At 48.1% G+C, this 26,264-nt stretch overlaps 1 protein-coding gene across 1 annotated transcript in view; it reads right to left on the reverse strand.

Annotated features, from left to right (window-relative positions):
- The window catches only part of ST6GAL2 (ST6 beta-galactoside alpha-2,6-sialyltransferase 2), a 79,822-nt gene extending 54,011 nt beyond the window's left edge, over positions 1–25,811 (reverse strand). The window contains exon 1 of the mRNA XM_054010527.1: positions 25,737–25,811. The gene's annotated coding sequence lies outside the window, so the exon portion shown is untranslated. The remainder of the gene's footprint in view (positions 1–25,736) is intronic.
- Positions 25,812–26,264: the final 453 nt, after the last annotated feature.

A 26,264-nucleotide genomic window follows, 5' to 3' on the forward strand; every position in this document is an offset into this window, starting at 1 on the left:
TGAACCAAGAGAAAAATCCTGCTGTCCCTTTTGACCACAACTTTTATAAAGTCCATGTGTCAGACATGGTACAAAAGTGTTTGCTTCCCCCCCCGCTGCCCAATTACACAATTTGCTCTGGCTGTGCCTTTATTTAGCTCATGAAAACCTTGCAAGAGCAACATATATCCAAGCGACGGCAAGGCTTAATTATTGTAATTCCTTGGTACCGGAGCTTCCAGCAGGGTATCTCTTTGCCTCTTGCAGCGTTTGCAGATGCAGTAGGATGTCTGCTCACTGGTTTAAGTAACTGTGATCACATTACACCCATCCTGCATTCTTTACATTGGCTGCCTAGAAAGTGATTTTTAGATGGCCTTGCTGATCTTTTTAAAGCCCCTAATTATATAGACCTGGCTATGTATGAGAGTTGCTGATAGGTATTTCATGCAAACACCTGTCTTCCAGGGATTCAACCATCATCACATCCTAGCTGGTGTCCCCTAGGGTGGGCCACTAATTCTGCCATGACATCCACACCAGTCCCTCCCCTCTCCATTTTTAAAGGGACACTGTCAAGTTAAACATTATTTTAAAATAGTGAATTTATCTACAGTACCTGTCCCATGAGTGGTCTCTCTGTCTATATTTAGTTTTCTCTTAAATGTGTGGTTTGGGCAGGTAAACATCTCAGGCTAATGTTGTGGAGACCTTATAAAGAACAACCCAAAAGTGAACCTGAAGAGAACAGACTCCAAGCCTATGCTACTCTATTCTCTCTCTAAACTAGATTAAGATTATTAGAGAAAACACAGTCAACCTAAACAAGAAACAACAGTGAACAATTAGTCATTGAAAAAATATAAAAGTTATCTGTTAAAGTGAGAAAGTGACTGAATACAAGCAGGTAGAACTATTTAACATGGAAAGATGTTAATCCCTTCCGTACTGAAGCTTTCCCATTACAGCCTCCAATTTTGAGCTTCGTAACTTCGTCAAAGTGAAACACATTCACATGAAGTTTCACAGGCACGATCTTATGACAGGGTAAAGATTTTCTGGAAAGTTTGAGGCAAATCAAATAAGTCATCGAGGATATGAGTGTGCCAAAAAAGCAAGCTGTTTTCATTTCTTGGTCAGTTTCCTATTTCCCCCCCTCATCATAACTTAAAGATTTGGCTTAAATATCCAAATTTGCTTTAATATAGCTTGGTGAGGGACTGGTGCCTTTGACTAGTTTCAGGCTATTTTGTTATTAAACGTGGATTCCATGCACACTACAAGCACCACAGTGTTGTTAACACCACATGCTGGTTCATGCACTGTAGGAAAGTTATACTGTCCCACTACAAGCTACCTAATTAAACTCACCACTTCCATGTGCTGTTTAGAAAACATAAGAGCAAAACGCTGGGTGCTCTCAAGCCCAGTGAGGTTTAGGAACTCCTCTGGAATTTACAAGGCCCACAGTCAACCTACTTTTCCCCAAGCCAGACAGAAACGTTTCTGTGGTGCCTACAAGCTTTGCAATGACTGAATTTCCTTTCCTGCAAATCATACCAGTACTTCAGGGATGGCAAATCTGTCCCCACCTCACTATCCACTCTACTCCATCAATCCACGATCTTAGCTGCTGAAGCACCTGTAAGCTCCACAAGAAAGGAACTTCACACCCTATGAAGTTCACAAGTATCCTATTGGCCTGATGCTCTTCTTTGGTTTCTGAGCATCACCAGGGCAAAGGGCTCCTTGCTTCCTGGATGGATGCCGCTTCATTGTTGCAATCCTTGTTCCCCTTCCCTGGCACTTTCTTTCTCTCTGCTCCTTCAGCCTCCACTCCCCTCTTCCAGTTCTGGATGCCTCTTCCACATACCCACTGGCTGCTAACCTATGCCCCCGTAATGTTCATATGGGTACGTCTATATGGCCCACAGGAGTAAGACTACCAGGGTCAACAGACACAGGCTATCCGGGCTTGTGCGAATTCTTGAAAAATAGCTGTGTGGATGGTGCTTTGAAGTTGCAGCCTGGGTTCTGAAGCCTTGGGAATGAGGGTGGGCTTCAGAGCCTGAGTCCAGCCCAAGACACAACTTCAAAGCACCGTCCACACAGCTATTTTTAGAGCACTAGAGTGAAGCCCCGCTAGCCCAAGCCAGTCAACCCAAGCTGGGAGGCTTGCTTCTGCAGACTGCCTAAACATACCTGATGAGTCCCTATCCAGCTATTAAGCTCCACAATTACTCCTGTCGTTGATCAGTCCTTAAACTTGTTAAACATTCTAAAATTCCTAGACAAAAAACTTCATTAAACTTCAAATACAGTGAAACCATTTGAGGGAGTTTCAGCCCTCAAGATTCAATTTCCTCACCACAAAACTGGAGCCTGGATGAACCCAGGAAAGCACGGGAGTCTGGAATTGGCTTCCAGTGGGGACTGCCCTGTAAGTAAAGCTTCCCAAACATTTTGTTTTTGATAAAGGATAGTTGGACAACCTCATGCATTTATTGACATGGTCATCAATATAGGCAACTATCTTCTTCAGCAATTCCCCTCTATGTTTGTCACTCTCTGACAACAACAATCACCAGCTAAGTTGTCTGGAAAATTTAAAAAAGTGTACATGTGATCAATGGTGGAAAATCTTGGGAATGTATTTTTGCTTTAAAAATGCTTTTCCATGAAGTACATTTCTGCACACAACATGCCGCAGCTACAAAGGGACCTATTCTTTTTGAGATACACAGATGCATGACTCCGATTGACAGGAGTTATGAGAGTGCATCGATAGGAGAATAGGCTTCAAAGTGTCTACATTTACCAAACATTGATCCATCCTAGAAGCACTTTTTAAGAATAAGGATGTATTTCTCCCAATGGATGGATGGCAGCACTAAGGTGACCAGACGTCCCGATTTTATCGGGACTGTCCCGATATTTGCTTGTTTGTCCTGCGTCCCGACCAATGTTTGGTCGGGACACAGGACAAACAAGCAATTTTTGCCCTCCGCTCCGGTTCGCGCCCCGACTCCGCCCCTTCCTTCCCCCATTGGATAGCTCCCCAAATCCCCGGCCCAGCCCCCTCACTGCCCCATTGGATCCCTCCCCAAATCCCCGCCTCTTCCCCAAGCACGCCGCATTCCTCCTCCCTCCCAGGCAAGTGCTGGAGGGAGGAGGCCCGGGGACGGCGGGGTGAATCTGGCCTGGCCCCGGCCCAAGCTCAGGCAGGAGGGCAGGGCAGTACCTGCAGGGGGGCAGCCCCGGGTCTGGCATGGGGAACTGGCTCCCTACGTGCCCATGGGTGGGGGTGCAGCAGCTGCCCGCGTGGGGTTCCTCGGGGCTTCACCTACGCCACTTGCGCCCCGGCCCTGGAGTGGAAGTGGCCGGGATCTGAGTGGGCATAAGCCAGCTCGGTGCACGCAGGCTCTCGGGCCCCGTGCAGCATGAGCTGTAAAATCGCGCAAAGCCTCCGCTGCTGCTGCGCTCCATTCCCCAGTGCATGGCTGGAGCTTGAACCCGCGCGGAGGGACAGGTCAGGTGTGAGCGGGGCTGCGAAAGCCTTGCCTCGGACCCTGACTGTGAAAGCCCCTGCTCCCCCAACTCTGGGGCCACTAATCTGATGGGATTGCATGGGGGGAGGTGGAGACGAGGTGTGCGGGGGGGGCGTGCGCTCCAGCTTTTTTTTTTCCCCTCCACCACCATTTTTTTCCTCCCTTAACTCCCCCCTCCCTCCCCCATGTCCCGATGTTTCAGTTGTGTCATCTGGTCACCCTAGGCAGCATATGACTTTTTTTTTTTTAAAACAGATTATGGTGTTTGGTGTAAATACGTTTCAGCACGTAATAACATTCTTAAGAACTGTTTCTCAGATGTAAGCGCTGTGCTTACACAGAAAGCACTTTTCAAAGGTTTGTCAAAATAATGAAAGAAACTGACTGTTCTAGTGGACTTGCAGCTTTCTATCTGTCAGTTTTAAGTCTAAGGCATCCAAAACGCATAAAATCTATTCTGGGCTGAGGCTTGTTTTTTAAAGGTCTCCCTCGGAGAAAGAAAGGAAAGGTTTTAATAAACATAAAACTTAATTGCTTGACAATGTTTATGTAATGCAGCTTTAACAAAGGAGGTTGTCTGTCATTTGCGTATGTGTATCTTGAATTATAAACCACAGAAAGTAGATTATTAAGGAAGTGCTGATACAACCTCGGTTATGGTCATGCAAACCCATCAGCATAAGAACAGTCTTTGGGCATATTCTTTATTTTTGTACTAAACTCACATTAATGTTTGTGGCAAGTCTGTGCATGGAACTAGGTTAGGTTGGCCTTGTACTTGTATCTTATGTACTGTATGATATCTGAGTTAAATTTTCTTAACATTTGTCACTACCTATTTTTAGTACAAACCACATTTGTATTTATATTATTGTAAACTACTTCAGTTATGTGAATGTAACTTGTAAAGCAGAAAGAATGATTGCTGACGCCATGATTTTTAGAAAGTTAAATAGTATACATTACTTATTTCAAGACTTTTCCAGAAACTCTTATTATAACCCCATTGTTCTTATTCCAAACACTTATTCTATGCATAGGGTTGCCAGGTGTCCAGTTTTCAACTGGAACGCCCGGTTGAAAAGAGACCCTGGTGGCTCCAGTCAGCACCGCTGACTGGGCCATTAAAAGTTTGGTTGGCACGGGGCTGGCAGGTTCCCTACCTGGCTCCACACAGCTCCCAGGAAGCAGCGACATGTCCCTCGGCTCCTAAGTAGAGGGATAGTCACAGGGGCTCCATGTGCTGCCCCTGCCCTGTGTGCCGGCTCCGCAGCTCCCATTGTCTGGGAACTCCGACACCTGGCCATGCCTCCGCCTAGGAGCCGAGGGACATGTCACCACTTGCAGGGAGCTGCTCGAGGTGAGCAACACCCGAAGCCCACACTCCTCACCACGCCCCAACCCACAGCCCGCATCCAAATTCCCTCCTGGAGCCCGCAGCCCTTCCCGTACCTGCCCCCCACACCCCAAACCCCTGCCCCAGACTAGATCCCCCTTCCACACCCTAAACCCCTCATTTCTGGCCCCACCCTGGACCCCCACGCCCTCAGCCTAGAGTCCATACCCCCTACCCCTGCCTCAGCCCAGACTCCCCTCCCACATGCCGAACCCCTTTACCCCAGCCCAGAGCCTCCTCCTTCACCCCAAACCTGTCATCCCCAGCCCCACCCCAGAGCCTGCACCCCCAGCCCAGAACCCATATCCTCTCCCGCACCCCAATCCCCTGCCCCAGCCCCGTGAAAATGAGTGAGTGAGTGAGGGTGGGGGAGAGCGAGCAACAAAGGGAAAGGGGATGGAGTGGGCGGGGGAAGGGGAAGAACAAGGCCTTGTAGAAGCAGTGGGGCAAAGGGTAGGGCAGGGGTGTGCCGTTTTGTGCAATTAGAAAGTTGGCAACCCTACTATAATGCCTTATGATATAGTCACCCCTGGCAGTTTATTCTCTTATAATCAGTGAGCTTCAAAATATGTCACCCTAGCTCAGGGATATTTCCTACGGTGTTTGTTTCCTGCCTCTTAAGTTTATCATTTGCTGTTGACAACAGCTTCTAATGAGAATACTAACTGGTCTAAAATTCTGTGGAAGCAGAGAAAGAACTGACAGGAAGGGGATGCAATGCATGACAGTTCGTTAGCAAGAGTTATGCTAACTGTAACCCTAATAACGCGAGATTTGTAGAAGCGAGGAATGTGTGAGGCGAGTGGGAAAGAACTGTGTGAGAAGTTGTTGTGACCTTGTGTAGAATAATGTGTAGATAATATGGAATGTAGATTAGTGAGCAAAACAAGATATCAGAATGACCTTTGTATAAACAAAACACAGCTGTTGCTCATTATTGTCTGTAACAAAAGGTATAAATGCTTGCTGTAATTGTTTACCTGTTGAGAGACAGTATTTGATTTGCTGTACCCAAACAAAAAGTGAGAACTCTGTTATTCTCCGACAATTCATTCATATCTTCATCCAAAACTTATTTCAGACAGATGAGTTTTGGATTAGGCTCATAATGCACTGTAAGGATTACAAACTTTATAGTTTGATAAATATTCCTGCACTGTTTAAAAATGGTTTTTCTTTGCAACCATCCTGTGCATTTGTTTTTTGTAAACATATACTTTGCAAAGACACATGGTTTTCAAGATGTCTGAATTAATATCTGAGGGATGCAATAAACCTTCAATAAAATTACAATGGGTATAAGAGGACTTACATTCAAAGCAAATTTGTTTGTTAATAATTGGACACTGACCTCTATGTCAATTTATTGGTATCCGACGTACATTCCTGGAGTGATCCTGCTTCCATTACCTTTAATGGGACTGGATTGGGCCCTCAATAATTATATGTGCTGAAATCCTTGACCCACTGAACTCAATGGGAATTTTCCTATTGCCTTCAAATAGAGCCAGGCTTTTTCCCATGTTTGCGTGGATTCTACATTTTGCTGTTTTTGTGGTGAGTGATCGATTGCCTGTGTCATAAAGTACAGGAAGTGCTGAACTAGCCATTCAGTTGTTGGCCATTCTACTGAGTCTTACCGCAAGGTTACTACTTAGTCTAATTGTGGTGGCAGTTTCTGTGATCTGGAAACTTTTCTATTAAGAACCTGAGTCCACATTTCACATAGTCGCCATCACATGGTAACAGGCTTTCATTTGCTATTGACTGATATCTGCTGGGAGAGCAATACAGCGGTGCACAGACAATCTAGGAAGTTTTTGGAAAGTCTAGGGGACAATTTCCTGGTGCAAGTGCTGGAGGAACCAACTAGGGGCAGAGCTCTTCTAGACCTGCTGCTTACAAACCGGGAAGAATTAGTAGGGGAAACAAAAGTGGAGGGGAACCTGGGAGGCAGTGACCATGAGATGGTCGAGTTCAGCATCCTGACACAAGGAAGAAAGGAGAGTAGCAGAATACGGATCCTGGACTTCAGAAGAGCAGACTTTGACTCCCTCAGGGAACTGATGGGCAGGATCCCCTGGGAGAATAACATGAGGGGGAAAGGAGTCCAGGAGAGCTGGCTGTATTTTAAAGAATCCTTATTGAGGTTGCAGGAAAAAAACATCCCAGTGTGTAGAAAGAATAGTAAATATGGCAGGCGACCAGCTTGGCTTAACAATGAAATCCTTGCTGAGTTTAAACTCAAAAAAGAAGTTTACAAGAAGTGGAAGATTGGATACATGACCAGGGAGGAGTATAAAAAGATTGCTCAGGCATGCAGGAGTGAAATCAGGAAGGCTAAATCACACTTGGAGTTGCAGCTAGCAAGAGATGTTAAGAGTAACAAGAAGGGTTTCTTCAGGTACATTAGCAACAAGAAAAAGGTCAAGGAAAGTGTGGGCCCCTTACTGAATGAGGGAGGCAATCTAGTGACAGAGGATGTGGAAAAAGCTAATGTACTCTATGCCCTTTTTGTCTCTGTCTTCACAAACAAGGTCAGCTCCCAGACTGCTGCACTGGGCAGCCCAGTATGGGGAGGAGGTGACCAGCCCTCTGTGGAGAAAGAAGTGGTTCGGGACTATTTAGAAAAACTGGACGAGCATAAGTCCACGGGGCTGGATGCACTGCATCCGAGGGTGCTAAAGGAGTTGGTGGATGTGATTGCAGAGCCATTGGCCATTATCTTTGAAAACTCATGGCAATCGGGGGAGGTCCCGGATGACTGGAAAAAGGCTAATGTAGTGCCCATCTTTAAAAAAGGGAAGGAGGAGGATCCGGGGAACTACAGGCCAGTCAGCCTCACCTCAGTCCCTGGAAAAATCATGGAGCAGGTCCTCAAGGAATCAGTTCTGAAGCACTTAGAGGAGAGGAAAGTGATCAGGAACAGTCAGCATGGATTCACCAAGGGCAAGTCATGCCTGACTAACCTAATTGCCTTCTTTGAGGAGATAACTGGGTCTGTGGATGAGGGGAAAGCAGTGGATGTGGTATTCCTTGACTTTAGCAAAGCTTTTGATACAGTCTTCCACAGTAGTCTTGCCGGCAAGTTAAAGTATGGGCTGGATGAATGGACTATAAGGTGGATAGAAAGCTGGCTAGATCATCGGGCTCAACGGGTAGTGATCAACGGCTCCATGTCTAGTTGGCAGCTGGTTTCAAGTGGAGTGCCTCAAGGGTCGGTCCTGGGGCCGGTTTTGTTCAATATCTTCATTAATGATCTGGAGGATGGCATGGACTGCACTCTCAGCAAGTTTGCAGATGACATTAAACTGCGAGGAGTGGTAGATACGCTGGAGGGTAGGGACAGCATACAGAAGGACCTAGACAAATTAGAGGATTGGGCCAAAAGAAACCTGATGAGGTTCAACAAGGACAAGTGCAGAGTCCTGCACTTAGGACGGAAGAATCCCATGCACTGTTACAGACTAGGGACCGAATGGCTAGGAAGCAGTTCTGCAGAAAAGGACCTAGGGGTTACAGTGGACTAGAAGCTGGACGTAAGTCAACAGTGAGCCCTTGTTGCCAAGAAGGCTAACGGCATTTTGGGCTGTATAAGTAGGGGCATTGCCAGCAAATCGAGGGACGTGATCATTCCCCTCTATTCGACATTGGTGAGGCCTCATCTGGAGTCCAGTTTTGGGCCCCAGACTACAAGAAGGATGTGGAAAAATTGGAAAGAGTCCAGCGGTGGGCAAAAATGATTAGGGGGCTGGAGCACATGACTTATGAGGAAAGACTGAGGGAACTAGGATTGTTTAGTCTGCAGAAGAGACGAATGAGGGAGGATTTGATAGCCGCTTTCAACTATCTGAAAGGGTCTAGATCCATTCCAAAGAGAATGGATCTAGACTGTTCTCAGTGGTACCAGATGACAGAACAAGGAGTAATGGTTTCAAGCTGCAGTGGGGGAGGTTTAGGTTGGATATTAGGAAAAACTTTTTCACTAGGAGGGTGGTGAAGCACTGGAATGGGTTACCTAGGGAGGTGGTGGAATCTCCTTCCTTAGAGGTTTTTAAGGTCAGGCTTGACAAAGCCCTGGCTGGGATGATTTAGTTGGGGATTGGTCCTGCTTTGAGCAGGGGATTGGACTAGATGACCTCCTGAGGTCCCTTCCAACCCTGATATTCTATGATTCTATGACTGGATTCAAAGTGGCAGGGTAAAGATGAAAGGCTCCATATATCCCATTATCAGTCACCTGAGCCATAGAAGATCCACTTTGTGTCATGAAATCTAAAATATCTCTGATACCTATTAGCCCATTGTGATGCACTGTACCTCAAAGTAGCACCGTGTAACCCCCATATTCATCATTTGTATATGGTTGTGATATTTCTTACAAAGCACGCCATGTAAGCTATCATATGAAAGGTCATGATCTACTGAAACTGATTGTTCTGTCAAAATGTGTGTATCATTACCACGTACAAAGTTATGAGATTTTGCTATATGGTTGTTATTGAAATATGTTGTGAGTTTGGGAGATGCCCACAGGTAGCTCTCCAGTGACAGCAAAGGTGGTGACCCACACCCAAATGGGCGTTAAGTGACCATTACGAGCTATTGACCAGCAGGGAACTGTAAACAAGAGATTTACAAATCTATAAGAGACAGTTGTGCAAGCACCACACAATGGGGACTGCTCAACTTTGTGACTCAGCAAGGCCCACCAGGACATGCCTGGGCCATTATCTTCCCTGGGACATGAATTGAGAGTATAAAATAAGACACAGTGGCATCATGAGACCACCTCTCTCCTCCCTCACCTATGCTGAAGACAAGAACGCTGGGGAGACAAAGACTTTGAACGGAGGAGACTGGTCCCAGGCTGAGAAGGAAATTCAGTGTGTGTATTAAGAACTGCGAGCTCCCTATAACATATAAATACTAGGATGAGAAACTGCTTGATCCAAATCCTGCTTAGTCTGAAAGTTTAGGATTTAAAATGCATGTTTACTTTTTATTTTCTTAGGTAATGATCTCTGACCTTTATGCCTACCTTTATCCCTTTGTTATAATCACTTAAAATCGTTCTGTACTTAAACTTATTTTAATATTTCATTTACCAGTGAGTTTGTCTAAAGTGCTTGGGGAATCTGCTAGTGCACGTTCACTATCCTTTGACGAAATGGCAAACTAATTAATGAGCTTGCATTGTTCAACAGAATGTCTTGAGCAGTGTAAGATTTACATTTCTGGGGTACAAGGCTGGGGGCTGGAGGGATTTGCTGGTGTCTCCTTCTTTATATAGTTCATGAGTGGCTTAGAGAGCATTCATGCAATTTAGCTGGGTGTGTCTCTGTATGATGGTAGCGGAGTGATAGCAGCACCTGGAGGGGTCTGCTGCTTGTCACTAGCAAAGCATTGTGAGACAGTGCCCAGGCTGGAGCATTAAGGGGCACAGCAGTCCCACTGTTCCAGGTTGTACCCTGGGGATCCTATTACACTCCTCCACTGAATTCAGACAGTTTTTAAACTAGCACACCCTTAAATAAGAACTGATCTCTTTCAGAACCTTTATAAAGTGAGTACTTATTACATTTACGTCCAGTTTTTTGTGTGCATGTTTTTAAAACATGGAGAGATTCAAATCCTGCAATCCATGCTCAGGCAAAGCTTCCAAGAGAAACAGGCGTGGATTGATTTAAAATCAGGGCTTTTTTTTTAAACCATCGGATTTAAATGATAATTAAAATAAACTGTAAGCAGCTTGATTAAACTATGGATTTAAAGTGTTTTCATTATTTTCCTGAAGTAAAATGGGATCTACCTTATAAAAATATACATTGTGGAATGATATATGTGATGGGCCAAACCCTGTAAATATACTATCATAGGCTGTAGCACTTTGGACCATTGCTATAGAATATAACAGTACATATCATAAGCATAGATTTCCCATTTACATACTTTGGCCCCAATCCTGCAAGGAAAACCTTGTCGGCAGAGGAGTTTTTCTGCACATGATCCTCCATACAAGATCAGAGCCTTTGTTTACAGCCAGATATTACTGTAAACAACCCAAAAGTTGTTCTTCAAAAGATGCACTAAGGGATACACAGACTTAGCACAGGGAAGCAAGGGAACCAAAATCATCTTTCAACATTCAGCACTGCAGCTGCTACTTCAACTTCAGGAACCCCACACCCTCTACGGCAGGGGTCGGCAACCTACAGCACGCGTGCCAAACATGGCACGCGAGCCGATTTTGAGTGGCACGCTGCCTGCCCGGTGAGAGGAGGAGGGGCCGGAAAGCGCCATGCTGTGGGAAGAAGCGGGGGAGGAGGGAAGCTTGGCTGCCGCAGAACCAAGCTTCTGCCTCCTGCCTCTTCCGCAGGGGAGAGCCGTGGGGGCGGGGTCCCGGCCCCTGCCCCACTCAGCCCCCTCCCCCCCACAGCTCTCCCCTGCAGGGGCAGGAGGCAGAAGCTTGGTTCTGCAGCAGCCAAGCTTCCCTCCTCCCCCGTTTCTTCCCACAGCTTGGTGCATTCTGGTCCCTCCTCCTCCCCCTCCCTCTCCCCTGCCGGCGATGGCCCTTGCGAGGGAGAGGGGGAGCCGAGCCGAGCAGCAGCATGCTCCCTGCTCCATAGAGCAGGCAGAGAGAGGTAGGAACGGGCCTTGGGGAAGGGGGTGGAACAGGGCATATCCCTCCCAGCCCCCTGCCCTGAGCCGCTCAGGGCAGGGGGCTGGAAGCACCCTCATGAGCCGAGCACCCCAGCCTTCTGCCCTGCACCCCCCACTCTCCCCCAGCCCTCTGCCCTGACCTCGAGTCGCCCCCAACACCCAGCCCTCTGCCCTGCACCTCCACACACACCCCAGCCCTCTGCCCTGACCTCCCCCCCAACACCCAGCCTTCTGCCCTGCACCTCCACACCCCCAGCCCTCTGCCCTGACCTCCCCCCAACTCCCAGCCTTCTGCCCTGCACCCCCCCACCCCCAGCCCTCTGCCCTGACCTCGAGTCGCCCCCAACACCCAGCCTTCTGCCCTGCACCTCCAATGAAGCTTCTTAAACATTTTGAAAACCTTGTTTACTTTACATACAACAATAGTTTAGTTACATAATATAGACTTATAGAGAGAGACCTTCTAAAAAACGTTAACCTGTATTACCGGCACGCGAAACCTTAAATTAAAGTGAATAAATGAAGACTCAGCACACCACCTCTGAAAGGTTGCCTACCCCTGCTCTACGGTCTGAACTCCGAGCTCCCTGGGGCTGGTTGGCTGTTGGATTCGCAAAGTGGAAGATCTACCTGCCCCGCTACTAAAAATCTCCTGCACGACGTGGGGCATGTTTCCCCCCCACAATGACAACTCCATGACACAAGGGAGATATGAACACCCTGCAGCGTCTCCTTGAACCCTTCACAAAGTCAGAGGGAACCAACAACGTTTGACCCCTGGGATTTTAAGGCCTGATCCAAAGTCTTCTGAAATCTTTCTGTTTGCGTCAATGGGCTTTGAATTACCAGCATTTTGTAGCCCTAGCTATAAAACATCTTTATCTGATTATATTTATAGTGCTTACTATAATAAGGTGCAGACTATACAAGATGTGTTGTGAATCCTACTAGGGAGACAATTACATAGATATGCAATGAATAACATTTATTTCTCATTTACATTTAGATTTATAAAAAAACATTCTTCCATAAGGCACAGGGCAAATATACCCAATGTAATAAAACACATGTAACTAAATATGAGCACCTCTCTTTCAGGAAGTTGGAAAGTAAAGAAGGCCATCATCTATTACAGCCTGATCTTGTAAGGTGCACGGCTGCACATCCTCACCTCCCAAGAAGTCTGAAGCACCACGCAAGACTGGGCCTCTGGAAAGTCAATGTGCTTTGAAGGGCAGTAAACAAAGTCTCTGTCAGAGCAGCTGCTAGGAGCAAGTCCCAAGGTAAAGTAGTCTGGTAGCCAAATGCACATTTTTGGCAGTACCTTGTTTCGGTGTCAGTACAATGTCTAGATGTGGATTCTGAATTTCCAGACCCTAAATTCAAAGAAATTATCTGATGACACCTTGTCACTACTGAACATTTTGAAATATGAACACTTAACTTTTTACCATCCCCCTCCTGATTCACAAGTCAAGTGGCCAGGGCCGTTGCTAGCCATTTGGGTGCCCTATGCAGCCCCCACACATATGCTGCGTATGCCTAAGGACGGCCCTGCAAGTGACAGAGAAAACACTCTCTGAATCTCAGTAATTTTTTAAATGATGACTTCACACTAATATTTTGTTATGGAACATAATTCACTAGGCGTTACGTATGTTATGTCTGTGTTAGTATCCGTGTTAGTAGACCTTGTTAGTAAATCTCCTTGTCGTCCCTCCATGCCTGAACCGAGACAAAAGGCATATTCTTCTTGCTCCCTCAGAGCATACTCACGTAAATTCTTACATGCACTCATAAGAATTAATTTTCCAAAACTGGACAATTATAGACATCATAAACCAGACAGTTATTATCTTCATTCACCAATCCCTTAAATCCCACTAAACACCTAGAGCAATAGTAAACATTGTCAGTGGTAGAGTGGCACCACCATACAACTGAAAATTTGTCAAATGCAAGAATTTCAATGTAGCTGGCCCATAGCATTCTATGCTAGAATACTGAATAGAGACACTGGCATTGACAGACAAAGGATGTACAGGTTGGCCCAACAAAAGTATTTGACATTAACCATATCTATTCAAGAGTCATAGGCCTATAAGCAAGTTCACAAGGGGTTGACATCAAGAATATTTTGTCACATTAGTTAGCTCCAGTACCATAATCGATGTTCACTGACTCTGGTGACATGAAGATTGCTAAGGCTAACAAAGAAACAAGAGAGGTGTTCAAAACTCCATAAGAAGTCACCTGCACAGTCATTGATGGTGCCACAGTTCCTTGTGTAGTACACTGGTATCATCAAGGACTTTGTGGTCAATGTCAGAGTCTACACTAACCATGAGCTAGTAGCAAAGGACGCTGTAGAGGGGTTCGGTTGGGGGTTGCCCCTCTCTGGGGCGGCTGGGAACTAGGCCGCCTCATTACTTAGGTCCGGTGAGTCGGGGAATTAGCCTGGTGGGGCAGGAAACAGTCAAGGGCTCAGGCCCTCAGGCAGGGGCTAAGCAAATAGTTCAATAACAGGCCCAGGCCCAGGGCAGAGCAACACACAGTCTGGAGCTCAGGCCCTCAGGCAGGGGCTGAGCAAATAGTTCAGAAACAAAAACCCAGACTCCTGGTTCTGAGCGTCTGGGGCGAGGGGGAGACTGCCACGCGTAAGTGGGGTGGCGGGGGGACGCAGGCCCACCCACTCCACTGCGTCCCAGCCCGAGGCCCTAACAGCGGCAGGCAGGGAGCCTGGCCACAACACACTGACATCGGCTTTGGGTGTGCCGCAGCCAGACTAGGGTCGGCTGCCCCCAGGCTACTTCCTACCACCCCCTCTAGCAGTACCTGCGTTTGGTCGGTGTCCTCCACAGAATCAAGCACCATGGGCTCCTCAGGGTAGGCTTGGCAGCTCCTCTGGGTCGCTTCTCCCTGGTAGGCTTAACAGCTTCTCCGGGGTCTGGTTGGTGCCAGAACCAGACCTTGACTGGTATGGCCAGTCCTTGGGTCGGTCACAGGCTGCAGGAATCTCCCCTGCGAGAGCTAGGCCCCCAGCATCTGGCTTCTCTGGCAGCCAGCCAGCTTCTGAGCCCTGGGGTAGGGCTTTTATACTTCCTGTCCTGTGCTTTGACCTTTGGAGGGCGGGCGCAGGCTCCAGTGGCTCCGCCCACTTTGGCATCCGGAGGGGCTCGTCCCTCTCTGGTGCGGCTGGGAGCCAGACCGCCTCACTACACACACCCCCACTCAAGGCTGGCTCCTATTCATCGGGGTCAGACCCTTCCATGCCTCCCAAGCAGGACAGAAAGTCTGCATTTGCGTGGTCCTTCCCAGCCCTATGGTGAACCGTAAAGTCACAGGGCTGTAGCGCCAGGTACCAACGCTGTAGTATTATTATTATCCTTCATCCGGGCCAGCCACTGGAGTGCAGAGTGATCAGTGATCAACGTGAACGGGACTCCGAGGACATAGTAACGCAAGGCGTCACAAGCCCACTTTACTGCAAGGGCCTCCTTCTCCACCAAAACATAGTTATTTTCCTGGGGAAACAACTTCTGGCTAACGTAGATGACCCGATGTTCTTCCCCGCCCACTTCTTGGGATAGGACGACCCCAAGTCCTACGTCTGAAGCGTCTGTCTGGAGGATGAATGGCTGGCCAAAATCGGGACTATATAGGACCGGTTCATGGCAGAGACTTGCCTTGAGGAGTCTGGAAGGCCTTGTCGCACTCTTGGGTCCAAACTACTTGCCAAGGTCAAAGGGGCTGCAATCGCCTCGAATTGGAGAATAAACTGCCGATAGTAGCCAGCCAGTCCCAGGAACTAGTGTACCTTGCGTTTTGTGGCAGGCGGTGGGCAGGTTGCAATGGCCTGAACTTTTCCCACGAGGGGCTTCACCTGTCCGTTCCCTATGGTATACCCCAGATAGGTAGTTTCTTGCCAGCCAATGCGGCATTTCTTCGGGTTGGCTGTTAACCCCGCTGCCCGCAGGGATCTCAGGACCACCGCTACCCGCTCTAGATGGTTCTCCCAATGGCGGCTATAGACAACCACATCATCAAGGTAGGCGGCAGCATAGTCCCGATGGGGTTGGTGGACGTGGTCCATCAGCTGTTGAAACATGGCCGGGGCCCCATGGAGGCCAAAGGGCATCCGAGTAAACTGATAGACCCATGGGGGTGGCAAAGGAGGTCTTCTCCCTGGAGGCCGGGTCAAGGGGGATCTGCCAGTATCCCTTGCTCAGATCAAGGGTGGTGATGAAGCGGGCCTCTCCTAACCGGCCCAGCAGTTCATCTATCCGGGGCATCAGGTACGCATCGAACTTTGATATGCATTGATGCGTAGGAAATCGATGCAGAACCGTTGTGTGCCATCGGGCTTAGGTACCAGTGCTACCGGGCTGCGCCATTCGCTCTGCGATGGTTCGATGATTCCCAGGTCCAGCATGGCCTGTACTTCTTCAACAACCTGCTGCATGTGATATGGCAAGGGCCTGGTCACGCCCCAGATCATCACCCCAGGTTCTGTCTGAATAATATTATGGACGAGGGTTGTGTATCCTGGTTGGGCTGTGAAAGTGCGCGGGAATGCTTGTAGGAGACACTGGGTCTGCTTAAGTTGCTCCTCAGTCAGTGTCTCCCTGAGCTGGGGTCCTGCGGGGTCCTCCGGACATGTTACATGGGGACCCAGCTCAGGTTCCGGTGGGTAAGTGTTAATTAAGAGTCCCTCTCGCTCCCGCCAGGGTTTGAGGAGGTTGATATGGTACCGTTGAGTTTTCTTGCGCCGGTCGGGCTGGTTGATCTCATACGTGACAGGCCCGACCTTTTGGACCACCTCATAAGGCCCTTGTCAATGGGCCAGAATCTTGGACTCACTCGAGGGAGGAGGAGTAAAACTCGATCACCGGGTTGGAAGTCGCAGGTCCGTGCGTCCCGGTTGTAGGTCTGGGCCTGAGTATCTTGGGCGGCCTTCAAATTCTCCCGAGCCAAGGCTCCAGCCTGAGTAAGGCGCTCCTGGAGCTGGAGTATGTATTTTAAGAGGCCTTGGGTAGGCGACGGGGCTTGCTCCCATGTCTCCCTCATTAGGTCCAACAGTCCACGCAGGCGGCGACCATATAACAGTTCAAAAGGGAAAACTTTGTAGAGGACTGGGGAACCTCCCGAACCTCCAGGAGCAGAGGTGGGAGTAGCTGGTCCCATCAGCGGAGATCTTCTTGGGGGAACTTGCGTAACATGTCCTTGAGGGTCCAGTTAAACCATTCGACCAACCCGTCGGTCTATGGATGGTAGACCGACGTGCGTAGTTGCTTGATCCCCAGAAGCTCACACACCTGTCGCAACAGCTGGGAAGTAAAGTTGGTGCCCTGGTCTGTGAAAATCTCCTGGGGCAGGCCTACGCGAGCGAAGACCTTCACGAGCTCACCCGCGATGGTGCAGGCCGTGATGCTTCAGAGGGGTATTGCCTCTGGGAAACGAGTAGCATAATCCACCATGACCAATATATACTGAAACCCGGCGATGCTTTTTGGGAGAGGTCCCACCAGGTCCATGGCCACACGCTCAAAGGGGGTTTCGACCAAGGGCATGGGGACCAGGGGGGACTTGGGGGTCAGCAGCCAACTGGCAGTCCGGACAGGACTTACAGTAGTTCTTCACGTCCTGGTGTACACCAGGCCAGAAGAAGTGCATCAATATTTGGGACAGAGTCTTCTCCTGGCCCAAGTGTCCGGCCGCCGGGACGTCGTGGGCTAGTTTCATGATGACTCGCCAGTGGCATCAGGGCACGAGTAGTTGAGTCTGGGAAGCCCCTGTGCGGGGGTCCCGCTCGACCCGCTAGAGGTGATCCTGCCGCAGTTCAAAGTGTGGCCACTGTGTCGCCCGGTGTGGATCAATGACGGCGCCATCGACAGCGGCCACCTGTTCGTACGCCCGCTTGAGTGTGGGATCAGCCCTATGATCACGGCAAAAGTCGGTGTGAAGCGAGGGCTCACCAATAGCTTTCGGGGGGGAGTCCTCAGGTTCTTCTCTCGGTTCGTTATGGTCGGGTACCTCCCCCTCTTCTGCCCAGGCCTCGGGGGGGGAGGGGGTCTCCTTCCAAGACTGGGGTGACCCTCGGGCTTTCTCCGATGTTGCAGCAGAGGACTTCTGGGAACTTTGGCCACTCCCGCTCCAGGATCACCAGGTATGCGAGGCGTGGGGCCAGACCAACCACCATCGGTCGGGTGACCCCATCCACAGTTAGCTGGGCTCAAGTACTGGGGTAGGGTCGTACATCCCCATGAATACACTGTAGCCGGATCGTCCCCAGGCGGGCGTTGGCCTGGAGGCCTAGGCTTTGACGGATCAGCGTCTGGCCGCAGCCTGAAACAATTAGGACCACAGTTGGGTAACCCTCGACAACCACTGGCACCATAATCTTGGGAACCAGGCCGCCTCACTACTTAGGTCCAGTGAGTCGGGGAATTAGCCTGGTGGGGCAGGAAACAGTCAAGGGCTCAGGCCCTCAGGCAGGGGCTGAGCAAATAGTTCAGGAACAAGCCACGGCTCTGGGTCACAGCGGGACAGCAAACCAGCAGGTGCTCAGGCGGGGGCTGAGCAAATAGTTCAGGAACAAAAACCCCAGACTCCTGGTTCTGAGCGTCTGGGGCGAGGGGGAGACTGCCACCCATAAGTAGGGTGGCGGGGGGACGCAGGCCCACCCACTCCATTGCGTCCCAGCCCAGGGCCCTAACAGAGGCAGGCGGGGAGCCTGGCCGCAACACATTGACATCGGCTCTGGGTGTGCCGCAGCCAGACTTGGGTCAGCTTCTCCCAGGCTACTTCCTACCTCCTCCTCTAGCAGTACCTGCATCTGGTCGGTGTCCTCCACAGAATCAAGCACCATGGGCTCCTCAGGGTACTGGGCGAGCGGTAGGCTTGGCAGCTCCTCTGGATCGCTTCTCCCTGGTAGGCTTAACAGCTTCTCCAGGGTCTGGTCGGCACCAGGCCTTGACCGGTATGGCCAGTCCTTGACCGGTATGGCCGGGTCGGTCACAGGCTGCAGGAGTATCCCCAGCGGGAGCTAGGCCCCCAGCATCTGGCTTCTCCGGCGGCCAGCCAGCTTCTGAGCCCTGGGGTGGGGCTTTTATACTTCCTGTCCTGCGCTCTGACCTTTGGGGGGCGGGCACAGGCTACAGTGGCTCCACCCACTTTGGCATCTGGAGGGGCTCGTCCCTCTCTGGGGCGGCTGGGAGCCAGGCCGCCGCACTACAGATGCATACCTTCTCTTTGACAGGTACAATGATTCTACCTCAAAGAATGGCTTAAGTTCTAGCAGAGCTACAGAAGCAAGTAAAGTGCATCAGTTGAGTGCAAAATACACAATTAACTCCACAGAAAGTTGTCTTGATGGTTACTGAAAATAAGAAACACTTCATTTAACATCATTGGTTCAGAACTCATTCAAGACAAGAAGTTTCACCAAATGATACACACTAGTGCACCAGCTACACATCAAGGGGAGAGAAAACACCCCAGTGGAAATAAACCAGGGCGGTACAGTAATCAACATAAAAGACATGGCTACCTTGTCTGAGGAAGCTGGCAATGTCCCTGTATAACAGGGGTTCCCAAACTTGGTTCGTGGCTTGTTCAGGGTAAGCCTCTGGCGGACTGCGAGACGCTTTGTTTAACTGAGCATCTGCAGGCACGGCTGCTCGCAGCGCCCAGTGGCCACGGTTCGCCGATCCCGGCCAATGGGAGCTATGGGAAGCAGCGTGGGTCGGGCCACCGCTTCCTCAGCTTCCATTGGCCGGGAACGGCGAACTGTGGCCACTGGGAGCTGCGAATGGCCGTACCTGCAGACGCTCAGGTAAATAAAGCGTCTCATGGCCTCCCAGGGGCTTATCCTGAACAAGCCACGAACCAAGTTTAGGAACCTCTGCTGTATAAGAAATGGTGAGAGTTGCAAAAGAGAAACCAGTGGGAATATCAGTATTATCACAGGATGCTGATGTATTTGTCTTAGTCTTGTACAATTACCCTAAACAGGGCCAAAGATCTTTAGTGATTATGGAACCCCCCATTCCAAGAGAGAGCTAAAATTGACATCCGTACTATTGCAGAGCGACACCAGAACATTGTACCAAGACTGTCAGCTGCCCATGCACTCTCAGGCTGTGAAATTGTGCCACCATGTTGGAAGCACAGCAGACATCATAGACAGCAAACATTGGAAAAGGTACCACATCAATACCAAATTTCAGCTCCTTATCACCAACAAGTGAAGCATTTATAAAAATGTAAAATGAGCACATTATCAGGCATGTGTACAAAAAAGTGTTTTGGGTCCAGATCACCACCACTTGATCTACTGGACCAGTATGGATGGATATGCAAGTTTCTGCTCCCCAAAACTGTACCAGACAGTGTGGTGCTTTCTCCTCCAAATATTCTGAAGTTAATCAAGTGCTCATTAGAGTGATGCACCTTGTAAGTCTATGAGATGTGGATGTAAGAGTGCCAAACTGCCACGTATCATATCCTTTGCATGCCAGGGAGATGTGGTGCATTGCTATGATCTGACAAAATCACCCTTAGCACTTGCAGATGAAAACAGGAATAACAAGTAGTGACCTGTATTACTCATATTAGGACACACAGCTGTAATGTGAATAACCAAAAACACTAGCAATCATTTGTAATGCTTCTAAAATGAAGTATATGGTTAAAAGTATTATTTATTATTAGTTTATTGAATATTTTTCTTATCAGAAAGAGTGGTCACTGTATCAAATGAAAATTGAGATCTGTGCAATACATCAACCCCCCTCCTCATGCCTATTTTTCATAAGAACGGCCATACTGGGTCAGACCAAAGGTCCATCTAGCCCAGTATCGTCTTCCCACAGTGGCCAGTTCTTATGTTGATATTTCAAAATAGTCAACAATGATAAAATGTCATCAGGCAGATTCTTAAAAGGTATGGTCTTGAAATACAGAATCCACAAAAAAACCTTGTGTGAACCCTAAAGCCAGGTTGACCAGAGTGGCTTCTGGACTAAATCCTCATCAAGATCACCCTGTTATCAACTTCCCGGCATTTATATCCAAGAACTGTTAGCTCAAGCAACTCACAAGATATATCTGTCTGCATACATTAAACCTCAGTTTAAATTTATACAAATGATCATCATAATTATGGTAATCTTAATCCTCAAGGCTGATGGCTGTACATTCATGTATTTTAAACAAGCCCATTTTTAAAAAATCCAATTAAACTAAAAAACTGATTTTTCTGAATTAAAAAAAGCAGTTTGTTAAAAACACTATCACTAATATGGATAACAAAAACTCACTAGAGTTTCTCATGAGTAAAAGTTTCAGGACCAGATCAAGAATGTAATCTAAGATTGCCCACAAGCTTTACAAAAAAATTGTTGCGTATGTTTTTAATGTGATGTCATAATAATTGTCCATAACACTATTATGCCCCAATTCTTCAACCACTCATATGTTTACCTTGAAGCACACAAATAGTTCAATTGTGGAGAAACAAAATCCATTGTGGAACAAATGCATGTGTTTAACTTTAAGCACATGCATAAGTGTTTTCAAGATTGGGGCCTTTGACTGTAAGCTCTTCAGGGCTCAGACGTATCTTCCTATGTGTCTGTACAGCAGCTAACATAACTTCTTGTATCTTTGAAAGCTATTTTCAAAATAGTCAACCTCTGTGAATGAAATAATCACTAAGGGAAACTTTGATTTATGCACCTGAAATATTTTAAGTTTCTAAACTTTCAGGGGTAAATATATGTAACGTGCTAATTTGTGTAAATCTGTGCCCACATTTTAATAGATATGTTCACCCAATTTTAATGTACCCCAAGATATACAATATATGATGAAATACAGAATATTGATCTGAGTCAGTACAACCAAGAAAATACATAACTAAAAAAAGAGCCATCTAATACGAAAGTGAAAAACAAGCAGCATATTTACAAAATAGAGCCCTAAGGATACAAAGTTCATGGTAGAACAATGCATGCAGCTGCTCTAAAAGTAAGCATGCTCAGATAAAGAAATTCTCAAAGTAATTATTTTTGCTGGATACAGTGTACATAGATCACTGCACTAAGCTTACATAATTAAACAAGACAAAAGGTCAGATGGTACCTAATAAACCATTTATAACAGTAATTATAACTGAGCTGTGGCAGTCTAGTACTTTATAATAACTAACAACTGTGTAATAATTAGAGGAAAATCTCCTGTTTTAAGTTCTTTCATTGTAAATCAATACCACCAGCATTACCAACCCATCTTTTCTAATATACTTTAGGCGCACAAAAAGGGACTGTAGTATTAGAAAATGCTATTTAATGGCTTAATCTTGCAAACCCTTACTGAAGAGAAGCCCCACTGAAGTCCCCCAAAAGCCTGATTAAACAAAACAGTATTTGGTTCTGCACTTAAAAAGCGGGAGCAAACTCAAGTATTGTGTCTTCTGTATCAAGGTCCCAACTCCTTAGTTCCAAAGTTACTGCCGCACAGGAGAAATCAAACTTTGTCACAGGGCGGACTGTATCCCAGAAATTGTCTCATTGATCGTCTCCAGTCCATTTGTATTCTGGTGAACACTCTCCCCTACCATTTGTAAAAACCCAACAGAAACAACATCAATTGCTTACACTGACAACTAATATTAAAGAAGTAGTACATGTTTAGCTTCTCTTAATGCCATTAACAACTAACCCAAGGAAAAGAAGCCAGCAACACATGCCAGCTAGCTCTACATAAACCATCAGCACGTGCTCTGTAAACCCTCAGTGGTCCCCAAATCAGAGTTTGAAAATTGCTGCTGCAGCAGAGGAGTGTGTTCCTACTGAGAGCTTTACATACAATTCTGGACTGGACAAGCAGATATTCCAGCACCTTGTGCTAATATACCCTGGTGAAAATCCAGAGTACTCCAGTACTGTAAATCTTCAATAACTCCACCAGGACCTAATTTAGCATGATCAGTCTGGTCTTTTGTTTTATTTACCACAGCTCTTGCCAAACTGAATTAAAGTATCAGATTCCATGAAAAAAAAAAATTAAGACAATGTAAGTTTTGCATGAGAGAGCACTCATCATCAGGAAATGGATATGCAGATTTTGTTAATGCACAACCTTAACTCTGCCCCCAAATGCAGTGATATTGTATTGTATAATATAAGAAATCATGTAATCCCTCCTGTGACACACATGCCTAAGGGACAGATTTATGGTCTGTGTGTAACTTTCACTTTGGCATTTCCTTACTTGATCACTTAAATGGACAACCCTAACATTCTCTTAGGATTGTTTTATAATGGAATATCCTAATTGTGTGGTTTTGTAGTTTTTCTTTAACACAGGGGAAAGCAAAAACATAAGGAGATGGCACTTCACAAGTCAGGTGTCCTGCTGTCTTCCAGTAGTTTATGTAAACTCCAAATCTGGAATTATCTGCCCAGGCATTCCTGGATAACCCATGCCTGTGCACAGGTGGGGCCACTTGACAAAACATTTTTATTACCAACATCAGGAGCTGCACAGGTCCTAAAGTAAATCACAGTAGGCTTCCTCCTACAAACTGTGCGAAGTGCAGAGCAGCTCTCACTGAAGTCCCTATCTTATACCGTACAAGCCACAGGCAACTGCTGTGCCTATGTAGAGCCTCTCTGACTTGAATGGCTTCTGCGTGGATACTGTAGTCAACCCACTCAAATTGCAGAATCAGGGCCTAATTCCTTGCTCATTGAAAGGTGCACAGGACTTACCCCATGCACAACGTTAGTATGCTTCTCAGTACATAGTCAAGTTAGCCAGTCATACATGCACAACATAGACTTCTTTAGCTGTACAATTTACGATCTTGGTTAAAAAAAAAAAAAAAAAGATGCAAAATGTACTGCATATGTTTAGCCTATGATTTTTCAGTCAAATCAAATAAAATTCACCAAAAAACTCAAAAACACTTCTCTTTCTTGGTCTGTTTCCAAGCCAAATTCCAAATCACAGCCATTCAGAGTAAAGGGTTATTTTAAACAAAAATTGCACAAACTTTATTTTTAAGTGGGAAAATGCCCCCTCCCCACATTATCAAAGCCAACTGAGTTATTTCTGCTCAAGCTTTCAAAAATAAATAATCTTCAGGAAAAGACCAAACCTGGAAAATTTCATCCCAAAAGATGAAAACTCAGAAAGTTCTGAGACACTAAAAACAGAAGGTTAGAATAAAAACTATTATGAAACCTTGACTATAATGATTGCTGCTGGCTCTACTATAATATCACTTATTATTTAACATTTTACATGCGAAAACAAATTAATCTTAATATTCCATAAGTAGGGCCCTACCAAATTCAAAGTCCATTTTGGTCAATTTCACGGTCACAGGATTTTAAAAATCATAAATTTAATTATTTCAGACATTTAAATCTGCTATTTCATGGTGTTGTAACTGTAGGGGTCCTGATGCAAAGGGGGATTGTGAGGGGGTTGCAAGGTTATTGTAGGGGGGGTTGTGGTATTGCCACCCTTACTTGTGCATTCCTGCTGGCAGTGGTGCTGCCTTCTGAGCTGGGCGGCTGGAGGCCAGGAGCACAGCTCTGAAAGCAGCAACACTGCCAGAAGCAACGAAAATGTAAGAATGGCACAGTATAGTATTGCTACCTTACTTCTGCACTGCTGCCTTCAGAGCTGAGCCCTTGGCCAGCAACTGCCACTCTCTGGCCACCCAGCTCTGAAGGCAGCAGCAGAGAAGCAAGGGTGGCATGGTATGATATGGTATTGCCTCCCTTACTTCTGCACTGCTGCTGTCAGGACACTGCCTCTGGGTGCCTGGCCAGCAGACGCTGCTCTTCAGCCACCCAGCTCTGAAGCAGCGCAAAAGGAAGGGTGGCAATACCATGACTCCCTTACAATAACCTTGCAACCCACGCCCCGCAACCGAATTTTGGGTCAGGACCCCCAGTTTGTGAAATGCTGGTCTCCTCCGTGAAATCTGTATAGCATAGGGTAAAAGCACACAAAAGACCAGATGCATTTTTTACTGCTGTGAATTTGGTAGGGCCCTATCCATAAGAGATTAAATAAATCATTCATATCAGTAATCAATTCAAAATATTTTTCTAATATTCATTGATACCAATTTTAATTAAAATAACTATAAAAATAGTAGATAAAATACCAGATAAAAATATAATCATTCAACAGAAAGGACCAAAGTTGTATTTTAAAGGTATATTGATAAGTATCTTTTCCCCCTGAAAATATTGATTCTTACAATATAAAACAATTGCATAAGTATTCCAAGTTCAACCTGAGAAAACAAAGAGGGAGCTAGTAAAAAAGCCTTGGAAAGCAATATCACAAAAAGGTCTCGTTTAAATTCCTGGAAAGCGCCGCTTCTCTAAATATATCTATTCAGCTCTCTGAACAGGCAAGTCCTGCTAAAACACACACACTGCCTACTGTAACCCTGAGACGGAGCTATGCCACCGAGAATCCATACGGCTCCACGTAGATATTTCCCACCCAGTAAATGGTGGAAAGGAGAAAACCGCCCCACAAAAAGTACATTTTGCGAGTGTGTGCGTGTGTGTGTTTGCAGCCCAATCGTGGGCTTTTTCTCAGATCTTTATATTCGCGATCGCTACCGGGGGGATCAATCCCGTAGCCTCCAAACCCGGAGCTCTTTGCTTTCATTCGGATTACTCTATGAGCAAACAACAACGGCAAGGGGAACAGAAACCGCGGCGCTTCTCTGAAGGGTAACATACTTCCGATCCCCTTCAGCGCCCGGCCACACCAGTCCGCGTGCGCGCCGGGGGCATCCCGCTGCTGGCCTGAGCGCCGCCGCGGCTAAACCAAGCCAGCGGGGCGCTGCGGGAAGGCGGCGTCCCCCCGACCTTCGCGCCTCGCCCAGGCGGCGCAGCCCGTCCTAGGACCGCCTCAGCATCGCTCCACTGGGCGCTGCCAGCGCGTCCCCTCCTTGCCACCTTGCGCAGCCCCCCGGGCTCACCCACCGCCAGTCTCCTCCCCGGGGGCCAGTCACGCGTGCGCCCCCTCCCCCCGGCGGGAGATGCTGCTATTGTCTCTCCCCGCCTCGCCCATCGCTGCCCCTGGGAGCGGGGCTGCTTCGCCCCCATTACCTAGTAGGAGCAGGGCTGCGAGAGCCGCGGGGAGCTGGGGCGCGGCGGGGGCTGCAGGGCGGCTGCCCGGCTGGCTGGAAGCGCAGCTCGCTGCTGCGGGGCGGACATGCTGAGGCTGCTGCTCCTGTGCCGCCGCCGGGTTGGGAGCTGCCGCCGCTGCCGGCTCCGCGTCCCGGACTGAGGGAGGGAGGGAGCGCGGGAGGGGCGGGCAGCAGCCGGCTCGGCGCTGCCCGGCTCATTGTTCGGGGAAGGGCAGGGGCGGGGTCACTGCTGCCTGCCTGGGGGCGCGGTGCCCCGCCTCGGGCTCAGGCGGAGCCGCGGGGAGCCCCGCATGTGCCGCTGCAGAGCCCCGCCGCTGGGTGCCTGGGGGCGCGCGCCCGCCCACTACATTGGCCGTGCCCCCCCGTGGGTGCGGCTCGGGGCGCTGCCGGGCTGGGAGCCCTGAGCCTCAGCCGTCTCCCGCCCCACCCCCGGCCCGGGGGGCCGCCGACACACGGGAGGCGCCTCCGGGCGCTCAGCCACGCCGCC

This window comes from Malaclemys terrapin, chromosome 1, assembly GCF_027887155.1.
Source record: "Malaclemys terrapin pileata isolate rMalTer1 chromosome 1, rMalTer1.hap1, whole genome shotgun sequence".
NCBI lineage: Eukaryota > Metazoa > Chordata > Testudines > Emydidae > Malaclemys > Malaclemys terrapin.